General features: G+C 44.1%; 1 protein-coding gene across 1 annotated transcript in view; it reads left to right on the plus strand.

Annotated features, from left to right (window-relative positions):
* Tsga13 (testis specific 13) overlaps positions 1–22,102 on the plus strand; it is a 312,864-nt gene that overhangs the window by 35,871 nt on the left and 254,891 nt on the right. Inside the window, exon 3 of the mRNA XM_035450677.1 lies at positions 17,443–17,599. The gene's annotated coding sequence lies outside the window, so the exon portion shown is untranslated. The remainder of the gene's footprint in view (positions 1–17,442; positions 17,600–22,102) is intronic.

The raw sequence follows: 22,102 nt of genomic DNA on the forward strand, positions 1-22,102 counted from the left end.
ACATAATAGTTAATCTGTAAAAATATAGCAGTTCACAAATGCAGGCATTAACATGTTTAAAAGCATTCTCCCTGGTGGTTTGTTTCTGTGTTGTTAAAATGCAAATGTGTAGGTGGGGCAATTGCTCTAACACTTGAAAGGTCAAGCTGTAGCTACATGAGTGTCTCTCCATGCTGGGTGGGCTTTGGTTAACCTGAGATCCATGGCAGTCTAGAGGACATCGTGCTGATAGTTGTGTTTGAAAATGATGGTTGTGTTATGCTAACGTAGATAAGATTACAGAGTCCTCCTGGACTTGTTTCTTAATCACAGGGAGCAGGAGGAAGGACCCTGGCCTTTGCAGTTAAAGCACAGCCAGTTATCTTGATAGCAGTGACTTCTGAGAAAAGACCCTGTGTCTTCTTTTCTATTCTTGGAAGCTGGTTTTTATTTATTTATTTATTTATTTATTTATTTATTTATTTATTTATTGTTGACAAAACTAGTAAACCACGAGGATGCCCTGAAGTTTTATTTTGGATTCTTTAGTTAGCAGTGGTTTAATTTGAGACGAAACATAATGCTGTCCAGTGTGGTAGCCACTTGGCCACATGTAGTTCCTGAGCATTGAGATGGCAGTGCTGTTTGAGATGTACTCTGCATAAAATATACACTGTTCAAGTGTTATATGTCTATATCTATATATCATACGACAGGGCATGGTGGCGCACGCCTTTAATCCCAGCACTTAAGAGGCAGAGGCAGAGGCAGGCAGATCTCTCTGCTTTCCATATCAGCCTAGTCTACATAGTGAGTTCCAGGACAGTCAGGACTACATAAAGAGACCCTATCTGAAAACAAAACAATAAAAAAACCCCACAAAATATTTAAATTTCTCATGAATAGTAATAATAATCTTTGAAATAACCTTTTTGATATATTGAATTAAATAAAACATTACTAAAATTAATTTCACTTTCCCTTCCACTTCTTACCACGTGACAGGTCGATGCTTCTCTCTTCTCCCTCTCCTCTCTCTTGCTTTTTTCTTTTTAAGGTAGGATTTTGCTATGTAACCCAGGCTGTCCTTCAGATCTCCTGCCTCAAACTCCTGAGTGCTGGATTACAGGCATAGGTCACTATGTCTGGGTTAGAAAATGTTAATTATTTGTACCTTGCCTATTTCTCCTTTTTGCTTTCTTATTTAAGGCAGGTCTTATTTATTATTTATAGGCAGAGTTTTGCTGTGTATCCCAGACTGGCCTGGAACTCCCAGGAGCAATGTCTTGCCTGAGTCTCCCAAGTGCTAGATTATAGCTAAGTACCACCATACTCAGCTTCGAATTTTATCTTTTTTGACAGGCTTATTTCCGTCACCATGTATATTCTTTCCTAATCAGTGTTCTCCTTCTGCTTGTCTGTATGGATAATTCATATAAATCTATATTGTTTGATGGATCTGATTCTTTGATTCGTCAAGTGTTTATTGAATACCCACCATGTGCCAGGCAATATTCGATGTCACCATTGCAAACAAAGCTCTTTTTGTGGAGCATTGTAGATACACATACAGAACAAACGAATAAGTGGAATTTGTTTTACGATGCAGTGTGAACTTGGAAGAACTGTAAGGCAGGCAAGGGTTGGGGGCTCAGTGCCATGTAGGGTGATTTCAGGAAGGCTTCCTTCACTGAAAAGGGGGGCTCCTTGGCAGAGATTTGAAGACAGCCTCAGGTTCATGATAAGAAAGTGGGCAGGAGTGTAGGCAGAGAGGATAGCAGATGCAGAGATCTTAGGATGCAGGCATGGTGGGTTTGCCTGAACAGGAGGGAGGGGCAGGTCAAGTGGCAGGAGCAAAGGGGGCAAGAAGGGAAGAATTCAGATGCACAGTTGATGATGCAGAGTGTGGTTACACTAAGAGTTGTGCTTCTAATGAGATGACAAGGAATTGGTGGGCTTCAAGGAGAGGCATGGGGAGCCTGCTCTTCTGAGGCTGCTGTAATTTGATCGCTCTGGGGTCAGGGCGTTTACAGGGGGAAGGAGAGAGTGAGTGTTCCAGGGTATAGGAGTAACCGAGGTGAGAGGTAACCAAAGGAGTTGAGATGGTGTTGCAGAGACAATAGGGGTTGGATAGCCGCTGGGCAGTGTGGGACTGTAGAAGTCAGAAAAGCTCAGCAGGAGTGAACAGCCTGCCTGGGCAGTGCAGTTGATGGGCTAGATCAGGTGGGACCTAAAGGTTTTGATGGTCACTGGACTTAGCTATGACCTTGACGGTAGCAAGGTCAACAAAGTGGGCTAGGATAATTGGGAGATTGGAAGGATTCTAAGAAATCGAGTCTAGATCCTCAAGTCAAGAAGAGCCAAGGAAGTTGTTCTCTCACAGATGAGAGAAGTCAACACCATTTCCAAGACAGGTGTTAGGTTTGTTTTCCTGAAATGGCCCTCCTGATGGTGACATTGAGGGCCAACAGCTGTGTGAGTAAGACAGGCGATGGGAACAGAGCGCCCTCTAAGCTGTCTTCGGTTTGATCTGGGATGCGAGGGGGGTGGAGTGATGGCACTGAAGGTTGCCTTTGCAATTTGATGAAATTTGGCTTTGTTTCTCCTGGCTGAGTGCCATTTACATTCTGACAGTCAAAATCCTTAAGGAACAAATGTTGAAACTAGTTCTTGTCAACTAGAAGTGCTGAAAGGCTGGTACTGGGGCATAATTCCCTTTATTTTTAAGGAAGTTATAAAGACATTTGAAGAAATGAGACATGCCCAGAGCATTGCCCAAACCTCTAGATACATAGATCTAATTTAAGAGTGGGTAATGTCTTCATTGAAGTGTTCTAACAGGGCAGTATTGACTGTGCCCGTGCATGATACCTTTGTGAAGGCCAAATGGGGGCAGTAGGTGAGCACTTAGGGTATGTGGTGACGTGCTCACCCGAAAGAAGAAAATATCGACGTGGTTAAGTCTAGTTTGAAGGTTTGTCATCACATTCGGGGTAGCCAGGGAAAGTGGGATGATAACTAACCCGCAATCATGCTAATGGGACCTCCAGAGAGTCTGCCATTTGCCCTTGCCAGATGCGGTGGTTTGAGTAAGAACAGCCCCATAGGCTCATATACTGGAACTATTAGTCCCCAGGGAGTGGGACTCTTTGAAAGGATTAGAAAGATTAGGAAGTGTGGCCTTGTTGGAGGAAGTGTGTCACTGGGAGTGGGCTTTGAGGTTTCAGAAGCCCAAGCCAGGCCTGGTGTGTCCCTCCCTTTCCTCCTCCTCTCCCCTCCCCTCCCCTCCCCTCTCCTCCCTACCCCTTTTCCCCCACTTCTCCCCCTCCCTATCTCCCCCTCCAGGTCAGGGTGTAGCTCTCAGTTCCTGCCCAAGTGACTGACTGCCTGTATGTCTCCATGCTCCCCGCCATGATGAAAAAGGACTAAACCTGTGAAATTGTAAGCAAGCCCCCAGTTAAATGCTTCCTTTAAGAGCTGCCTTGGTCATGGTGTCTCTTAACAGCAACAGAACAGTGACTAAGACATCAGGCTTTGCTAATGACAACACAGAATCAGTCCTGTTTGGGTCATCCTGGAGTTCTGTGGTCAGAGTTTTGACTGAAGTCCAAGCAATCAGTTTATCCTCAGAAACCTCAACATTTCAGAACATCTGCTACTTGGGTTCCAGAAAGTAATGTTAGTTGGCACGGGTGTATTGGGTCATTCTCCTGTGGAGGATATTCCAGTTAGGGTAAGTTTTACATTTCAGGCTGGGGAGCATGTCTATATTTCATCCCTGAGGTAGAACTAGATTTATGCTTTATTTTCATAGTAGGGTCCTCCTTTATTTAGACGAAATTGAAAACTGAAACATGAAGAGCCAAGTGGGCATGGTGGCACATGCCTTCAATCTAGTCTTGGGAGGGCTAAGATTCTTGGAGGCAGTAGACAGTAGCTAAGAGGGGTCCTAGAGCACCTTCTGTGTGGAGCTGCCCATTGTCTGCATTGAATCAGGGACCAAATTCTGGAGTCCATCCATTTTGCCTCTGAATCATATCTAAAATGGGAGATTGCATTTCAGTGTCTTTTGTGTAGAATCCTACATTTTTTGAAGAATACTTTTCTTCTTTGACAGCTTCCTGCATACATACAGTGTGTTTGGGTTGTGTCCACCCCAACTCTCCCATCATGCACTCTGCCACCTTTCACCACATCCCACTCCTACCTTTCCTATGATTTTAATAAAAAATCAATAATCTTTGAAAAAAATTTCCCCAGTCTAGTACAAATGGAAGAAAATGGTTTAGAAACAGTTATGGACCAGCTAGCTATTCCCTCACCCCTTCTTTCCCTTCAAGTAAATCCCCCACTGAATGATTTTACAATGGCTCGTATTTTTCAGGCAGCCTGACGGTTCCAAAGACATCATAGGATTGAAGAGTAGCATGGGGGTGGAGGTTTGTGCCCAGCACTAACATGGCGGCTCACAGCCATCCATGCAACTCCAGTTTCATGGGGATATGATGACTGCTTTTAGCCTCCATGGGCACCAGGCATGGACATACTTGCTGGCAAAACACTCACCCACATAAAGTAAACATTTTAGTATTGCAGTATAGGGGTGTCTTACCTGCCTATGTGGAGAGGAGGGACATCCACAGTGACTGGCGAAGGCTTAGAGGAGGAGATTAATTGAACATTGAGGGCTTTATTGTTGGCCTTTATGGATTTTCTTGTTTTAAGGAAGTCTCACAATATAGAACAGGTTAGCTTCAAACTGAAGACCCTCCTACCTCAGCTTCCCAATGCTGGCGTTGTCGATGGACACGAACCACTCTGTCCGCTTAAGGAGCTGCACTTTGGAAGGATGGTGTGACTATCCCGTTGGCCAAGTTCGGGGGGGCAAGAGGGGTTCCCAAAGACTAAATCTGGAACCGTAAAGGTAAAGGTGAGAACAGAATTGAGATGCAGTAAGCAGGAGCATCCTGTTCTTAGGACTCGTGGGCTAGGGAGCCAAGAGGAGCCAAGTATGGGCTCTTCCATGGCCAACCCTGCAGATGGGTGACAGATTTGGGCAGGTAGGGATTCACTGGAAGGTTTGTCAGGGGAGTAGATGATTAAGTCCTACTTCACCTTTGGTATGGGCAGTACATAGGAGCACTAGGGAAGAAGGTGACCCTTGATGGGGCCTGTGGCCGGGCAGCATCACGGACTACAGCCTCACTTTACAGTAAAGGCACTATTGGGTACTTCAGGTCATTCTCCAAGTGGAAGAATTTTTGTATGTGAAAGCCTGAGTAGTTACAAATGCCATAGTTCCTGCTAGTGATTGCATCTCTACTTGATCATTTGTCTCTGTACACTCGCAGAGATGGCACAGGGGGTAATGTGTTTGCCACACAAGCATGAACACCGAGTTCTGACGCCTACTACCCACATAAGAAAGCCCCTGGCCTGTAATCCTGGTGCTGGGGAGGTGGACACAAGAAGATAACTTGAGGCTTACTGGCCAGCTGATCTTAATTTCATGAGCTTAGGATCAGTGAGAAGCCCTGCCTCAAATAATAACATAGAAAGCCACTAAGAAAGACACCTAGGCCTGGCAGTGATGGCTCACGCCTTTAATCTCGAGAAGCAGAGAGGCAGGTGGATCTCTGTGAGTTTGAGGCCAGCCTGGTTGGTATACAGAGTTCGAGGACAGCACAGAGAAACCCTGTCTTGAAAAACAACAACAATGGAGCAAGATTAACAAACAAGTCTCCTCTCCATTGTCAGCCACCCAATTCAGTGAATAGGGCAACCCCATCCAAACTAGGTACCAATGGAATCCACTCCTTCCAGAAATGAGCGGTTTCTGAGCAACTTAAGACTGGTCAGCTATCAATGGACCTTCTCAATATTCAAGAAGAGGTCTCTGTTACACAGGTTACAAGCTTGCTTCTTCAGACCCAAAGAGTTGTAGTGGCCGGTGACCCCGTCTGCTCGATGATAGATAGGATCTCTCATATGGAAAAGCAGCTTCAAAGCATTGCCACACCTACCGCGGGGGCCCTGCACAACTACATGGTGAAGATGGTAGACAGTATTCAGTGTTGCTGCTCAGAGCTGGTGGCCCTTGTAATGACAGCTGAATGATTGGCATGGGCCGCAACAGCCACCAGTGACTGGAGGGAACATGGGCAGGAACCTGCCAGGCCTTCCCTGAATGAATCAGAGCGCTGGAGAAACTGTGAACCTACCCTAAATCAGCAGCCCCATCACGGCAACAAAGACTGCTCGTAGTCTAAATGGAGAGACTTTCTCTAAGCCCCCACGTGACAGCCCTTGAGTTCCTCTGCTTGCTCTATGACCATCTGGATGGCCCTTACCAGCTTGCTCAAATAATAGCCCGAGGAGCCCAAAGACATGATGCTGTGGACATTTGCAATGCTGAGTTTCCAGCTTGCCTAATGGAGGGAGACTTAAGTATACACTGATGAAAATTTGTTCACCTGGTCCCAAGTCTAGCTGAGGCTGGTCCCCTAGAGCTGCACGTCAGGACTCAAGAAGAAATCCCTCATGCATGTCGATCGAACATCAGAACTGTCCCCTCCAGCCCACGCCTGGATCGGGGATGGGTGTGTGTCTTCATCTTACTTTCAGGTGAAAAGTTAGGGCTGAAAGTTTAGTGTGATCAAGGCCATAGCCAGAGTCTGCACACAAGCAGTCTCTTGGCTCTCCAGACAGACAGATCTCCCACAGTGGAAGAGCCACCAGCTCGCTGCTCAACCCTATCCACCCCTTGGCCACAGTCACCACTCCATTAGCACACCCTACACTAATAGTATCAAGAAAAAAAAAGGAGCTGGGTGGTCGTGGAGCACTCAGCAGGTAGATCTTAGTGAGTTCGAGATCAGCCTGGTCTTGGGCTAGTTCCAGGACAGCCTCCAAAAACCCTGTTTTTTTTTGAGGGGGCGGGTGAGAGGAAAGACAAAGTCACATAATTATGTGTTTTGACCTGTGACCTCCACATACACACATGAACATTGATACACCTACACACAAAAGACTATTACTTGTTTTTCTTTGGGATAAATGCTAGAAAAGATTACCTAAGTGTCTGTGCATGTTAAATTGTTATTTAATTCGGGGAAAACCCTGTATGGACAGTTTTTCTTTTTAACTCAGTAGACATTTATATTGAAGACACATAATAAATAATTGGAAATAAAACTTTCAAGATTTAGTATTTGCAATTAGTACTAAGTGTAAGTACCCCTATTTTTATCCTCTGACATCAGTATGTAAATGAGGGTGACATTTTACTATTTGGGGAAGTGTGATTATTCCTGCCTGCCATTCAGGGAAGTGCTTGCAGTAACAAGTAGATGCACAAAAGACTATTTATGTCCTTTGTGGATAATGTTGGGGAAACACTATGGAAAATTACTCCTCTTGGAGGAACTTTTGTCCATTGTTACTTGGCTGTGTTAATGACCCTGCTTATCATCAAAATAGTTAACTTCAAAACTTCATTAAAACGCAAGTTAAAATTAGGTTTAAGCTGAGTCCTTGTGCATATTTTAAGTGGCATACGCTCAGCATCTGCTTGAAGGGCAGTCTGGATGAGAAACAGCTCAGCATGGGCCGTTGCTGTATGCCCAGATGCAGTGCAGAGTGGAGTGTGCCACAACTGAGCTGAGCACAGTTCCCAGGGGAAGGTATCCAGGGGATGTCAGGAGCTTGACCTCACGTGAGCAATTTCCCTATCACTGAATGCCAGAGATGAAAGTCCCTCCTCCACTGTTAGAAAATTCTAGAAGGCCTTTCTACCTACCTGGCATTCCACTCTAGGAAGCAGGCTTTTGTGTGCCACAAGAGGGAGCTCCTGAGCTAAAGCATGGCTTCCTCTTTCTTTTGCTGGTGTTTGTTTTGTTTTGGGGTCTCATTATGTAATTGGCCAGGCTGGAAGGAACTATGTAGACCAGGCTGGCCTCGAGATCACAAGAGATTTACCTACTCCTCTTTCCCAAGCCCTGCAATTGAAAGGCACACATCACGATGCCTGGTTTTTGCTGGTAGTTGCGTAGAGAAAAACTACAAGCACACTGTATTTGTGTTTAAGTAGTTTTAATGTGTCATTTTCAGTGTTGGAAAAGGTTCAGGATTTGGAAGGGATAATCTTGGGACCTCCCTTCGCTGCAGTGTCTTCTTACATGTCTTTCTCTGTGACTTGGTGACAGGTTTAAACACTATCCCAATTCAGTCGGCCCGTGGTTCACATTGCAGTGCTGTTCCCGGTGAAGTAGACATATCAGCCTCCTGTGGTTTACTCCCCCTCACGTGGAATCTGATACTGCCCTGAGCAGAAGAAAGTGGAATTTCTGTAGAAAGCAGGCATGATTTTATGTTACTGTGCAGCCCCATGGTTGCACGAGCTCACCTCCCACCTCCGTGGTTCTGTTGTAATACCTCCATGCTCCTTTGGTCACAAGAGGTCAGCCCTCTAGTTCAGGTGGGGGCAGAAAGGAGGGAGAAAGTGGTTGACAAAGAGGCAAGCTGAACTCTTTAAGTTGGTCTTTAAAATCCGGCATCATTTACAGAGAAAGCAATACAGTATTCAAATGGCATGTTATTGAACCATGCGTATTCTCCCCACAAGCCCTTTTCTCCTCACTACCTTAAATAAACAAACACACACTCAAACATACGTAGACAGGGCCATTTCACAGCATGCTGTATTGTGGTGCCTCTTCCAAAATAAAGTCCCAGTTGTATCTGTTGCAAGTAAGGCTCCAGGGCAGCAGAGGCTGTGGCGATAGCGATGAAGATTGTCAAGGAGATTCCAGGTTTAATGCCTATGGAAGAGAAGGAATTAGGATTGGCCAGAGGGCATATTGGTCCAGTCATAAAGCCTCCAGAGAGGCTTTAGCTGATTCCAGGGTGAGAGCCAAGCCACTGTTGCTTCACACTGGCCAGTCACTGGATTAAGATTGGCTTGGCCGTGGGATAGGACAGATGAGGGTACCGCTTCTGCAGACAGCTGTCATCTCACAGCACTCTTAGGAGCTGGGGAGGAAGCTTTATGTACACACAAGGGTCCAAGACATCACGTCTTAGTGTTCTCCACAGTCCGTACTGTGTGTATCGTCTGACCAGCGACGTGACTGTGAGTTATTTATATTCAGTGTTTATATTGTTAGCTGTGTGGGGGGTGATGTAGTTATTGTGTGCGCTCTGATGTGGAGGCTAGCAGTAGATGTCTAATGCCTTTCCTCCATGGCTCTCTCTCTCTCTCTCTCTCTCTCTCTCTCTCTCTCTCTCTGTCTCTGTCTCTCTCTCTCTGAACCTGAAGCTCATCAGTTTGGCTTTGCCACATCTCTCTGCGCCCTCACTCCAGTGCTGGGGTTACCGGCATGAGCCGATGTCCTGGGCTTTTTACTAAGTCCTGGGGACCTGAACCCAGGTTCACCACCTAAGCTGTCTCCCTAGATTTATATTTTAAAATATATTTTCCTTTTGAAAGACTTGTATTTGTGGTCTTTTACTCTTAGAGTAACAGTGCACTTTCCCCCACCTTGTAGCGAATGTACCCGAGTCCCTCTGGGGTGGATAACTAGAAAGTTCCAGGGTCTTACTGCACCCACAGCTTCAAATTTAATAGCTGACTTGAACTTGCTCTTTGAAGTGGCTGCATTGTGCCACTGCCTCATTAACACTTGTCATTGTCAGAGTTTAAGTCAAAATTAAGGGTATGAAATGGTATCTTGAAGTTTTAATTAGAATTGTGTTGATTTTATATGGGAGATTCAGAATTTTGTGTTACCAGCTGTGTGTGTGTGTGTGTGTGTGTGTGTGTGTGTGTGTGTGTGTGTGTGTTTAAGTTGGTAGTCAGTCATTTGAATGTTTTTTTTAAAAAGACTTTAAAACTTTTATGTGTGTGGTGTTTGTAACATTTTTTTACTAAGTACTGACATTTAAAATATTAATAAATAAATAGATCGCTTATGTAACCATGTCCCTGCTGACATTTGGGTCAATTTAATTTCACAATGATTATTCTTGAACCCACATACTTTGAATGATGACGTTTATTTAAATATAAGCTTACAATTTACTCTAATAATGCCAGGAGTTTTATTTATTTATTTTTGAGACAGGGTTTCTCTGTGTAGCCCTGGCTGTCCTGGAACTCACTCTGTAGACCAGGCTGGCCTTGGAACTCAGAGATACACCTGCCTCTGCCTCCCAAGTGCTGGGATTAAAGGTGTGCGCCTCTTGACTGAATGCTAGGAGTTTTACATCTTGATGATACAAGATGTACTTGGGTGGGAAATCTAAGCACACACCTCACTTCATCCTCTCTGGAGAGCTGGTCAGTTTGGGGATGTTCCAGCTTTCAAGTTGATGTGCTCTGTTTTCCTGTCACGTGACCATCAGCAGTGCCTATGAATGGCAGGCATTGTGTAGATGTTTGACTACATGAGCCTGTTGTCACCTTGCAGATCCCATACTGCTCTCCATCGATGTCTCTGTGTCCCAGATCTATAGCCGCCGTACTGTGTTCTCATGACTCAAGTGGTATGAGTCTGTGCTGTAGAACACCAATGGGCAGATTAGTGCTTTTTTCTAGGATCTTCTGGGCTGTCCCTGCATTATACTTTCTTTCCAAATGAACTTCAAGAGCATTTGGTCAAATCACCTCCCCCCAGTCAGATTTTGATTGATAGTGTGTTATTTTTCTGAAGACATTCGTGTTTTAATTTTCTTGCCTGATGATTGCTGTGTATTCATCTGGTTCGTACATTCTGGAACTCTTCAGTTAGAGCACATTAGTCCCCAGATTTCTTTTTTGATTGAAATTCGAGGCAATTAAATAAACCCATTTCAGCATACATGATCATGCCCACGTGTTCTGCAAAGACAAAATTGAACCGTACTAGCTTGGTTCCACGTGTTTCCTGAGTGGACGCTTTTTTAACGTCATCACTTTATGGACTGTGGGGTCGGGAGGTCTTTTCAGATGGCCTGCTTTGTCCTATGAGGCTTTAAAGGACTCCATGTCCGTGATTTCCTGTATTGACAGTGAGGAAGTCAGACATGCTGGTCTGTTGAGGCTGTATAACTCTCTCCCACCTGCTTGGGTTCTGGTGATGGAATTTGCTAAATGCAATACAAGAGCTGGCTTGTCATGTGTTTTCACAGAGCACTGATGGCTCCTGGCCAGCCTGTTTAGTCTTTTTTTCTTCTTGAATAAAATTGCCTATTTTTCACTTCAGATGGGGGTGTGAGGCAGTTCTGAGGTGTTTTTTTTTTTTTTTTTCCTTGTTGCACACACACACACCATCTGTGGATTCCTGGCATCTCAGACAAGTTCCCAGATTGTCCATGGTGTCGGTTGGTCAGCACTCAGAGTGATCAGGATCCTAGCCTGGGCTTGTCCCTGTTTATATCCAGAGTCACCACAGTCATCTCAAGTACAAAGTGTTGATGCTGTGGGATGAGTGTGTTTTTATTTTGGATAAACTCTGCAAAGGTAGTTCAGAGAGCCTACAGTGTCCTGTGCTGCTCACCAGGAACAAACGTGGGAATGTTACTGTGGACGGAAATTCATGCTTTGCTCAGTACGTACTGGTGCCTCTCCAGTGTCCATTTCCTGTTCCGGGCTCTACTCGGGGATGTCATGTTACTCTTAGCCTCCAGCCTTTTACCTTAAAGTAGTTGACTAGAGGTGTTTAATTTCTTCACCTTTTGTTTTGTTGAGACAGGGTCTTGTGTAATCCAGGCTAGCTTGGAACTTCCATTCAGCCAAGGATGACCTTGAACCTCTGATCTTCCTGTCTCCACCTCCCAAGTGCTGCGACTACAGCATGCCCACAATGTCTGGTTTTATGCAGTGCTAGAGAACCAGCCCAGGGCTTCACACATGCCAGTCAAGTACTTCAGTAATGGAGCCACACACCCAGTCCCACATAGTCAGTTTGGAGGCTTTGCCTCAGTTACTCTTCACTTGCTGCGACAAAACGCTGTGGCCAGTGGGACTTAGAGAAGAAAGCCATTTCATTGGGTGAGTCTGTCCCCGTCATTGTAGGAAGATGGCAGTGGGCAAACAGGCAGGCTGAGAGCTTACACCCTGATTTAAACGTAGAAAGCAGAGAGAGGAAGGCCCTGGCATGGGCTTGTGTCACACCTACTCCAGTAAGGTCACAACTTCTAGTCCTCTCCAAAGGTTCTTCCAACTGGGGACCAAGTATTCAAATATAAGAGCCTATGGCGACCATTATCATTCAAGCCACCAAAGGCCACAACAGACATACTGAGTAGATAGTTTGTAGAATGTCTCTCAGTGTCACTTTTACTGATTATTAGATGGGGTAGTGTCTTTGAGTTTTATTGCTATGAAGGGACACTATGACATTTCATTGGGGCTGGCTTACAGTTCAAAGGTTTAGTCTATTATTGTCATGGTAAGAACCGTGGCAGCATGTAAACAGACATGGTGTTAGGGAAGGAGCTGAGAGTCCTACATTTAGATCCACAGGCAGCAGGAAGAGAATGTCACCACACTGAACATGGCTTGAGCTTCTGAGACTTCAAAGCCCACCCCCTAGTGGCATACTTTGTCCCACAAAGCCACACCTCCAACAAGGCCACTCCCTATGGCCAAGCATTCAAACACCTGAGTCTATATAGGGGCCATTCCTATTCAAATTCCTCACAGGTGAGTTTGGGAAACAAGACCACAGAGTGAAGGCTTTGTTGTTGTTGATTTTTAATCACACCCATGTGAAGGGAGCATGCTGTGTGACATCACCATTGATAATCCCTTGTCACTTGGCTCATTGCTGGTTTTCTTTAAGTTTTTTTCCCTCTTTTCTCCCTCCGCCTCTGGGAACAAGTCACCAAGGACAGTAGTCTCAGTTTTAAAGTTTTGTTAGTTGTCTTCCCTATTGATACTTGAAATACTGTATTTGAAATCATGCCTACGTTGGCGTATCTGATTTCAGATGTCTATAGTATAGACATAATATTGAAAACCTTCAATGCAAGAATTTTAAAAAAGTGGTCTAAAGGCAGTAATGTTTTGCAGCAGTGTTACTTAGTGATCGCTTGCATTTTGGTTTTACCTTAAAATTTCCATAAGCCGTAAATCTCATCAGCTGCTCCACTCCACTCAGATGCTCTTGATTTTAGCACAAGAAAACCTCACTGTTTTCTCTTAGAGTTGGGAGATAATGTTTAGCATCATAACATTGTATCCATACTGAAGTGTGCCTCAGTAAACTCCAAAATACGACGATTCTAATTAATCTGACGGGAAGTAACTTGAGTATAAAAATGTCCTTAAGATTCGTGCTTTTTACATGGACTCTCGACACCAGAGCAGTTCCTTGTTCACCTCTGCTCCACCTGCTTCTCCACCTACAGGAGTTCATGGGCCTTCTTAGTTAGCTGGCTCATCTCTGTGTTGCAGGAAGGGGTGAAAAAAATTTTTGTTGTTTTGTCTGATTAGTTTCTTAATCAACTCAAGGTCTTATTTACATTCATGAAGAAAAGATTGCCAGGTAGTGGCATCACATGCCTTCAATCCCCAGCACTGGGGAGGCAGAGACAGAGGCAGGCAGATCTCTAGGAGTTTGGGGCCAGCCTTGTCTACAGAGTGAGTTCCAGGACAGTTACACAGAGAAACCTTGTCTGGAAAAATCAGGGGGAAAAAAAGATTAAAATAGGATTACTTTAGCATATAATCAGAATGGAAATGGTATCTGAGTTCTTAGGATACTTTTTCAGAATTTGTGGTGAATTTTGTGATTGCCAAAATGATTTGCTTTGTGGAGCCATTCTGTGTCATCCACAGCTGTAAGCATTGTGTCTAGGTGGACTCACTAAGTCTTTTTTTCCAAGACTGTAGAAATTAATGTCTTCCCTCTAGGTGGCTTGACCTTGACCTTGGGAACTGTTTAGAGTTGTTTGACTTTGAGCCAGTTTCAGAATCCTGCACTGAGAGGAAAGGTTGAAAAAATTACATATTAAAGGGGTCTTTTGCTCACTTCATGGTCACTTGGAATGACAACTAAAAACAAGAGTAGTGTTTTCAATCAACTGCAGGGGAAATCCTTTCCTTGGCTTTCAGTTCCACTCTCGGTCAGTCAAACCAGTCTTCAGTTCATACGGGGATTCCCATGCAGACTGTCACAGGCTCTCGTGTACGTATAAAATACAAGATAGCACCACATTTGTGTTGGCTCTTAATTCAGTGAGGTCTGTTCCGTGTACCGTTGCTATTTTAATATTACTCATTCTTAGTATATGGACTAGCAAAATCTGAATATCAAAAATAGAGAAAATTGTCAAGTAGGTTAAAGGCTATTTAATATAAGGCCTTGGATATGTACTGCATATAATATGCATATTATACTACACATGTATAAAGCTTTATAAAAGTTTTTATGTAGCAACAAAGAAAATCTTTTTCTTTTTTTTTTTTAACAAAACATTGACTACAGGATCCCAACTTAGGCCTGCCTTTTACCACTTAACTGTGCCCTCTTCACTAGCTGTAGCCACCATCCTTACTCAGGGGATAGGATGTAGTTTTTATTTAATCTATGTGACATGTAGGAGTGTTTTTTCTGCAAGTATGTATGTGCACCACATGCATGCCTGATGCCCAAGGAAGTCAGAAGAAAGTTTTGGATTCCCAAGACCTGTTTGTCAGTCACCATGTGGAACTGGGAATTGAAACCAGGTACTCTGCAAGACCAACAAGTACTTTTAATGCTGAGTTTGGCCCTAGCTAGCATGTATTTTATGGCTCAGTTTCTAAGGTTGGAAACAATCTTCAAAACAATAACTGGTGACCCAGTTGGGGGAAATATACTGATATGACAGCTTCTATCTAGCTGAAAGTCTCATAAAATAGATGGCTGAAATTGGCATATTTGCAAGAAAGTTTGCAAACCTCCGTGTTGACCACCTGTGCTATTTCTTGAGTTTGTAGAAGAGCCATGGCTTCTGAGGCTTGAGACTTGGCTTTGTTCAGTCACCCTAGTTTGTACCCCTAGGAACCAGGTACCCCACCCCTACCCCCCAAAACACAGGATTTGGCCTTCTCTTGCACTTTGCAAGCATGTTGGCACAACAAGCAGGGAGTGAAGAGTCTTACTTGAGAAGGAAGCTGTCATCTGCTGTGGAGAAGCTGAGTCCCTGCCCTTTCTGGCTTTGCCCTCAGCACTATCTCCAGTCCCCCACAGAGGCTTGCTCTCACTCAGAAGTCCTAGAGATCTAAGCCATCAGGGAACAACTGGGGAGGAAGGTAAAGATGCTCTTAAGGCCTGCAGGAGCCCTTCCAACCATTTAAACACCAACAGCCATCCATAGAAAAGGGATTTTCATGTCACCGTCAAGCATGAGTATCTACAGAACTTCCCTGACATTTCCAAAACAAAATATATTGCTAATTTTTTTTATGCCACAAAGATTGGGCTTCACAAGGATGCTCTAAAATTGTAACCTGTCTTCTGTGGCATCTTCAAGACAGTTGCAAAGCCACACAATGAGCACTTACAAAAAAAGTGTTTTTACTTGGCTTTTATAGTCCTAACAGCCAGCTGATCCACCTGGATTTGACTTTTCCCAGTCTACAAGGAACCGTAGAACAGCTGTACCTGGAAAGTTGACTCATACACTAGGCCAGTGAACAGTTACTGCAACCACCTCTTGAGCCAGGCTCAGTGATAGGGGCAGGGCCTTAGGGATAGCAAAGGCCAGGAGAGATCTGGGGTTTAAGAGAATGAATGACAGCCAACTGATGAAAGGTAAGGGTTGCAGAGGGTGATGGGAAATTCCAGGCCTTGGTAGAATCACTGGAAGGGGTCCTTCTGTATTGGAGGTCAGAGTCCCTTGCTAAGGACTTGTAGAGCCTAAGTTCCTGCTTTAGATTGGGTAGCAGTTGGGAAAGAAAATTCAGAGCATTCAGGCAAGAGCATGTACTGTTATTTTAGACTTTTGCAGTGTAAGGCCCCTAGTAGGTATATAACGGACCCACTCTGAGGTGGAGAGATAACTTGGCAGTTAAGAGCTTGCACTGCCCAGTTAGATTACCAGCACCCACGTCAGGCTGCTCACAAGTATCTGTGACCCTAACTCCAGAAGGATATAATCGTCTGGCCTCTATGGGTACTTTTAGTAACATGTATACCCACACACATACACGTAATTCAAAATAATTGAAATAAATCATTTTTAAAAGATTGATTTTCTAAAATAATTCCTAGTAAGGACTTACATAAAATTTATCTGCCTAGTCACCACTGAAAAGATGGGAGGTAAAAAAATCTTTAGCCAGGCACAGTGGCACACACCTGTATTCCCAGCACTCAGGAGGGAGACAGAGGCAGGTGAACCTCTGTGAGTTCAAGGCCAATCTGATCTACATTGTGAGTTCCAGGACAGCCAGAGCTACACAGCGAGGCCCTGCCTCAGAAAAAATAAGTAATCTTTTACTTGGATGGTTGGAAGTCAACTGAGAGAATGTCAAGGAGTCCCAGACCACAGACTTAAAGTACATTAGAATAAAGCACCCCCTGAGAAGCTGGCCATTCCATGCCGTGGAGGTTGGGGGTTACACAGCTGTAGCTGTTCTCTGTTGGTTAAACTTGAAACACTTCCTTTCATAGGCTGGAAGTCATGATGGGACACTTACATTTTTCTAGGGGTTGGGGGAAATGTGCCAGCCTGCAGGTCTGTCCCCTCCTACCCATCCTCTGGAGCAGCCCTGGGGCAGCTTCACAGACAAGCTCTGGGGGTTGGTTCTTATTTTTTATGTAAGTGAAGATTGGACATTTAAGAAAAAGTAGTCAGAATTGACATCGAGAGGTCAGGGAATACAGAGACAAAATTTATAGGTTCCCTCTTCCTCCACCCCTAGTCAGAGTTCCCTTTCCTCCCTAGGCACATTCTAGAACCTTGGTATTGGAATTTTGGTATCAGAGCCAAAAGGCCAAGAAAGAACAGGTTTTGAAAGCATCACATGGCTGCTGGCTGTGTTTTCTGTGAGTATTTCCATGGCCTTGCTTTCCCAGAGTGTGTGTTCTCTCTTATCTTTTACTATAACAGTATTTTGTTAACACTGAATAAAATAACATTCCATAGTTCTTGTTACTGGATTGCAATTTTTTTTATGTTTGTGAATGTTTTGTCTGCATCACATACATGCCTGGTGTCCACGGAATACAGAAGAGGGCAACAGACCTCTGGAGCTGCAGTTACTTGTGAACTGCCATGTGGATGCTGGGAATTGAATCCCGGCCCAATGTTTCAAGAGCAACAAGCTTTTAACCACTGAGCCATCTCAAGTCATAACAGCAGGGTTTTTGAAAATAACAATTTCTCTCCTAAATTTAATGTGAATAGAACTTAGTATGTTTAACTTGCATTCTTGTTAGGAATATTCAAAGTAAGTCATTACTCACATCCTTTTTTTTTCTCCCATGCCATCAGGTTGCACAAATACCTGACTCCAGTAGCTCAGGAAGACTATCAAAGATGGGAAGTCAGCCTGCAAGCCCGAAGTGAGAGCTCACTTGCAGTTCTCCCTTTAGCCTAGAGGTTTCCTAGGCAACCACTTAAGCAGTAATTAAAGATGAAGAACTAAAAGGTAAGCATTTAAGAATCTTAGTTCTCAAATACAGTGGTCTGCAAGTTGGGATTACGGTGTGAGTTTTTTGTTGTTGGTGGTGTTGTTTATTTGGTTATTTGTTTGGGTTTTTTCTTTTCCATTTAACATTAAATAAAAAAAAAACTCAAACATTTAATTAGAGGACACACTATAATTAGGATGAGCATGCTGTGCTTTTATTTTTATCTTTTTCACACTTCTCTTGAACAGAATGTCAGTACACACACACACACACACACACACACACACACACACACACACACAGATATGTATTCTTATGCTGACTTGTTTTTGAAGGTAACCGTGAAGTCCTTGAGTGGACTCACCTACATGCTTGGAAGGGATGCTTGTTAGTCCTTGTTAATCGGATGTTGCTGCTTTCTGTTTTCAGTGCTAACTGAGATTTCCTGAACGCTTCGTTCAAGCTCTTTTCATGTCAGCCCCTACTTGGTTGGCCCAATATTTTACTTCCCCTGAAGCATGAACACACACTTCCCGGCTCTAGCGTGACCATTTGTTCAATTCCAGGTGAAAGAAATAGGTGACTTTTTCTGATGCACAGAAAAAGAAGGAAGCCATGCTGGTTCCATGACAGCTCACCCATGTGTTTAGAGATAACAGGTCCTCAGAGAGAAACAGGATGTACAAGTTTTGGCTCTCCTAAGCTTGAGTTGGGTAGCGTGGCTCTGCGTGCAGAAGGTCTGCAGACTAGGGTACTCCCCTGTGGGAGAACATGGGGGTCTTTCCCCACCCTGAGCATCTGTGGGTTTTGTGGACAGTTTGAATGATAGCCACAATAGCTAGAAAACTTTCAGATGTCACAGTTATTCCCCATCTGTCACCAGCATGCCTGGAGACACTTCTGCTATAGGATGGTGGGAGGTGAAGTGGGTACACCCTGTTACAGCTTTCTCTTCTCTGGATTCCTGGAGCTTCAGATGGAATTGTCACAGGGGGACCATTAGGGAGCCAGGCTCTGGGGTTTAATGTAGTTTTGCCCCCTTTCCTGTGGCAAAGTGAAAATTTGAATTACGGAGTTTAAATTATGTATTTGAAATGTCAGGTTATACTGTATGTTATTCTAATTTAAGAAAAGCGGTGCACAAGAGAAAGACACCATGCGACAGGGTTCAAGTAGAGGGGTTTGTTATTAGGGAAAGGGAAGCTGGGAGACCAGCCTTCGGGGATAGAAGCATCAAGAGAGAGGAGAAAGGGAAGGAGGGGGCTGAGCGAAGGAGAGGGGGACAGAGAGAGAGAGACACACACACAGAGAGAGGGGGGGGAGGATGAGGGCAGGCGAGGCTCTTTTGAAAGAGAACATAATGAATGTTCACAGGAGGGGCTCTTAGTGGCTGGAGTTGAGGGTATATCCTGTCAGGACCCCCAAGGACAGGCCAGTACAGATGCCCGAATACTAACAGTGTGGACTTCCTTAAATTAAGTTTTTTAAAAAAAGGGAATTATAAGTAACTGAATATTTTGGGTCATTGCTTTGTTGTTACATCTATTTGTTGTTTTGGGGCTCATGGCATCGTGGCTTGAGATAAGAGGACACCTTAGAGGAGTGTTCTGTCCTGCCATGTGGATCCGATGTGTTGAACTCAGGTCGTTAGGCTTGAGAGCAGGCACCGTTAGCTGAGCTGTTTCATTGGCACCAACTTGTTAGTTTTAGTATCTACCTTTTGATTTTTCTGTGAGGTGAATATTGTCTTGTTTGTTTAGTTCACTCATCAAATGTATCTCATCAAATGTATCTCATTAGTCAGTGATGATAGCAGGGCTTAAGATGAGGGTTGGGTTCTTGTTTTGAATGTCCCAACAAATCCTCCCAAAAGAGGAGTTATGCAAATGTGTAACAGCAAAGGATTCTGTAGCACTTAGCATACACCAGATATGTAGCAGGCTGTCAGGCAGGTCGTAGGTTGATACATAGTCTAATGATATGCATGCATACCCTCCTTCTTCCCTCCAGGGAATTAACCAGAGACTTAACCAGAGAGGTTAAAATGTTTGCTCTGGGTTATGAGTTGTGTTTGCCTAATAGTGCAGTAATGGGGCTGTTCAGAGAGTTCCAGCAAAGCTATTGTGAAGATAGAAAACAGAGGTGTAAACTTCAGCAGCAGCTCCAGAAAGTTGGCAAGTCTATTCCCAGGAGTGAAAGGGTTAAGTTTGCCCATGCAAATGAGTCCATAGGCTCAAGCAGTTACAGACAGTGGAAGAACGGGAGAGTTCAAAAACAAAGCCCATGTCTCTAAATCTTAAGGGAAAGACACATTAAGTCTCTACTTTCTCAGTTATACACAGGTATGTGGCTAAAACCTTCATAGACTTTGGTAAGTGCCAGGCTGTAGGACCCCATCCCCCCTTTTTTTCCTGGAACAAAAGTGAAGGATCTGTAACCAAACCAAAATAAAACAAAAAAACACTTAAAAATTAGAAATATTAATTTATTCAAATCCTAAGCATATGGGTGACATCCTCCAGAGTTTTTAAGATAAATTTTATATTTCCCAGACAGTTCTTTTTTTTTCAACTTTTTTAATTTGAATTAGAAACAGGATTGTTTTACATGACAATCTCAGTTCCCTTCTCCCACCCGTCCTTCCCTACCCCCCCCAACTAAAACCTTATCTTTCACATATCTTTTCTGCTCCCCCTGGATGGTGAGGCCTTCCATAGGGTCTTTCGTATCCTTTGGGATAGGGCCTAGGCCCACCCCCTGTGTGTCTTGACTCAGGGAGTATTCCTCTATATGGAATACTCCTATGCTAGGGATAAATACTGGGCTTCTACAGGAGGTCCCATAGATTTCTGAGGTTTCCTCACAGAAACCCATGTTCCAAGGGTCTGGATCAGTCCCATGCTGGTATTCCAGCTATCAGACTGGGGAGCAAGAGTTCCCCGATGTTCAGGCCAGCTGTTTCTGTGGGTTTCACCAGCTTGGTCTGGACCATTGTGCTCTTCACTGGTCCTTCTCTGCATCTGGGTTCCAGTTCAGATCTGTGATTAATTATGGGTGTCTGCTTCTACTTCCACCAGCTGTTGGATGAAGGCTATTGGGTGGTATATAAGTCATTCATCAATCTCATTATTAGGGAAGAACATTTAAGGTAGCCTCTCCTCTGTTGCTTAGATTGTTAGCTGGTGTCCTCTTTGTAGATCTCCAGACATTTCCCTAGTGCCTGATTTCTCTGTAAACCTAAAATGTCTCCCTCTATTATGGTATCTCCATTCTTGTTATCGTGTATTCTTCCCCTGACTCATATATTCTGCTCCCTCATGTCTTCGGCCTCCCTCTTCTTATCCCCTTCTTATTCTCCTAGCTTCCTACCCCCTCTTCCTGTGCTCCCAATTTGCTCAGCAGATCTTGAACCTCTCCCCTTCTCCAGGGACCATGTATGTCTCTCTTAGGGTCCTCCTTGTTTATTAGCTTCTCTGGCAGTGTGGATTGTAGGGTGGTAATCCTTACTCTATGTCTAAAATCCTCATATGAGTGAGTACATATCATGTTTGTCTTTTTGCGATTGGGTTACCTCACTCAGAATGGTTTCTTTTAGATCCATCCATTTTCCTGCAAATTTCAAGATTCCATTGTTTTTTTGTTTTTTTGTTTTTTTTCCCACTGAGTAGTACTCCATTGTGTAAATGTACCACATTTTCTCTATCCATTCTTCGGTTGAGGGGCATCTAGGCTGCTTCCAGTTTCTGGCTGTTACAAATAGTGCTGCTATGAACATGGTTGAACATATGTCTTTGTTGTATGACCAGACAGTTCTTTGAAAGCTTGCAGGAACATATCTGGATACTCCACCATTTTGTGTTGCATGAAGCTAGAGGAAAGACCGATGGGCACCCTTCAGATTAAAGTAGGTGGCAAGCAGCTGATCCAGTATACCTACTTTACTGGTAGATTCGACCTTCCACAAGGAGGATTGGAGCCTTTCTTTATAGCAGCATAGCTACCAGACACTGCTCCCCACCCGTGTGTCCCAGCCTGATCATGGGTACATCACCCAGAGCTGCATCCCGTGCCTCTGCACACCTTGTGGTTATAACTTGTGCACTTTCTCCCATCACCAATGGCAGCCTTGTTTTCCGCCCTTCCCTGAATTTATTGGACTTAGATTGTTCCATCTACCTCTTTGATAGATGCACTTTATCCTCTAGTTAAGTTTATTGCCCCATTCAATTCCCTGACTTGTTGGGATTTGTGGTTCCTTCCCATTAGTGATCCCTACAAACCACCCCAGATCCCCCCACTCCCTAAATCTTTGTCTACACACAGCACAGCCAGATCAGCAAGTCAGGAAGTCTGTGTTTGACCACACTCTTGTGTCCATCTACCACAGACATGTTGCTCCTACTTTTTCTCATCTACCAACTCTTCACCCATTTTAGAAAGACTTTTCTTTCTGCCTTCCTTCCTTTCGCGGAGGGGTTGGGGTGGGACTAGGGAGGGGGATTGAGAGAGATATGAAGCAG

Source organism: Cricetulus griseus, assembly GCF_003668045.3.
Source record: "Cricetulus griseus strain 17A/GY chromosome 1 unlocalized genomic scaffold, alternate assembly CriGri-PICRH-1.0 chr1_0, whole genome shotgun sequence".
NCBI classification, from domain to species: domain Eukaryota; kingdom Metazoa; phylum Chordata; class Mammalia; order Rodentia; family Cricetidae; genus Cricetulus; species Cricetulus griseus.